General features: G+C 27.2%; 1 protein-coding gene across 3 annotated transcripts in view; it reads left to right on the top strand.

Moving 5' to 3' along the window:
* Positions 1-2310, top strand: part of LOC106692720 (protein arginine N-methyltransferase 1) — a gene marked incomplete at its 3' end in the record, with an annotated part of 34643 nt that overhangs the window by 10907 nt on the left and 21426 nt on the right. For 2 of the 3 annotated variants that reach the window (XM_014438830.3, XM_014438832.3), the window contains 1 exon segment: positions 1751-1851. 3 annotated transcript variants of the gene reach the window in all.

Genomic DNA, 2310 nt, shown 5'->3' with positions numbered 1-2310 from the left:
GTTTTAAAATTTCATGTTGAATTAGCTTAAAATATTGAGGACAAAGTACTTATTAGCTACTAAACAGACTGTCACAAGAAATAGTATTGCTTGTTAAAAAAAAAAAAAAAAAAAAAAAACCTATCCTCTAAAAATAACACCCTTTGTTAGTTTATTTTATATTTTATTGTATCAATAATCTTATAAATCTTGGTTATTACTGCCTATATTGTTATTAAATTTAATAATGTTGGTGCACCTTTTGTTAGCTGCAATCGGTTTCTCATGTCTTTACTGAAATGAAGTGGAATAATTGAATATGTATTACAGATTGTATTTTTCTCAGTGATTAAAATTATCTTTGGGATAGACACTTACTCATATTAGTTTTGAAATAAGATCTATTGTACTTTCAGATCAATAAATTTCATGAATGATACATCGCCGTTTTACGGATATTGTATACAACTCTAGCATTATGTTAGTAAATTATTTACCAATTAGTTGTTTAGTTAGTTATTACTTTGTTCTTTCCACTGCTTTCCAATCTAATTTGTCTTTCCCATTCTTAAAATCCTCTTTATTTAATTTAATACTCTTTGTTCCCTCTATAGATGCCTAGCCCATAATTTAGAACATCGTATTTTCTTAGAAAATATATGTAAATATAAAACTACTTACATTATTAATTTTTTGTCTCTTTTAAGTCCAATTCACCCCTTCTTTCTTTTTTAGTCATTCTTTTACCATTAATGCCACCTTGTAAATTATTTTGCTCTTAGGTTTAGTTATTTATATTTTTTTTACATCCTTTAACTTTTAATTAAAAGAAAGTATTTGCTGTCTCCTTTCATTTATCTTACTTTTACCTTAATTTCTTCTTATATCAGCTTTTTTTAGATATTTTTACTTTTTTGAATTTTCCTTCCTTTACACATGATTACCGATTAGCTCCACTGAACCTTCGGCTTTTAGCTTAGCTCAATCTTTATTCCATTAACGTTTATATATCCTGTACTTATTTGCAATATTTAGTTAGGCATAAATCTTATTTCCAATTAGTATTGCCTTACTTTTGCTTGTTTCAGTATGTTTCTTATATTTACAGTTAACCTTTTTTTTACCACCTTTTCTACTCTTCATACACATCATTAAATTATTTTCTCCACTTATTTCTCACATCGGCAATTGTACTTTTGGCTTTTATAACTTTATATTTATTTTTTTATTTCTGTTACTTTACTTATATATTTAATTAATCTCATTTATGTTTTCTTTCTCACTTTTTCATAATTTTAATTTTAAATAATTTTCATTTTGTACATATATTTATTTATTAGATTTTCATAAGTATATTATTTTATTTTTCTTTCCTCTTTCATGATTTTAATATTACTGTATTCTTTTACTCCTTTTATCTTATAATACTCATACTATGCATTTTCTTCCAATACTACTTATGTATCTATATTATTTATTATCTTCTTATTTTCAGGTATTTCCTTTTATTCAGTATGGTTGTTATCTTGTTTTTTGTTCTTAGTCCTGATGAAGGCCTGAAATTTTGCCGAAACGTTGACACTAATAAATAAATTTTACTTATTTGTGTTCTTCACTGATTGCACCCCTAACCATCTCCTCATATTCACTAACCTTATTCTTGGCACTGGGACATGGTAGTAACATCACTTAGTTGATTGTTCAAATCATGTGAATATCTTAAGATCTGATACATGACCAAAAATCGATACTTAGCATCCTTATCTTACAGGTGGTACCACTGTTGCAAAATTCCTCTTTGAATGTGGAAGTAAAAATTAATCAGTTTTAATAGTGATCCTTGGAAAGCTGTGGATATTGGAAAAAAATAAGGTAAATTCGCATCTTTGTTTTGATAATTGTTTGTCGTTAATTTGTTTCACCATCCTACCTTCACCATTTCACCAATTCATCCATCCACCTATCTGCCTTCAGGACAAAAATTAAGCTCAATGGTGTTCTAATTTTCGACCTCAAGGCAGGTAAGAGCATAGAAGAAATTGTTTTATTTTTAAAAAATATTGTTCTTGTTTTATTCCATTTAGCCGATACGATCAAATACATTACATCAAGTACAAAAAGTGATAGTTTAAGAAAAACAAACAATAAATTGGTTAAGGGGCACCTTTCTATAAATAAATAAATCTACAGTTATGAAACTATAGTTTATAATTTTTTCCCCCAGATACTGTTAATTCTAATCTAAATAAACAAAAAAAAAAAGTGATATATATTTTAATGAGGTGTAGATAGTTGACCGTAGATTAATGATTGGAGAAGTTTGTCGGGGGG

The sequence above is a fragment of the Halyomorpha halys genome, unplaced genomic scaffold, assembly GCF_000696795.3.
Source record: "Halyomorpha halys isolate HHAL.00 unplaced genomic scaffold, Hhal_1.1 Scaffold68.1, whole genome shotgun sequence".
NCBI lineage: Eukaryota > Metazoa > Arthropoda > Insecta > Hemiptera > Pentatomidae > Halyomorpha > Halyomorpha halys.
Note: the sequence above shows the minus strand (reverse complement) of the source record. Positions and strands in the feature narration are given on the sequence as shown.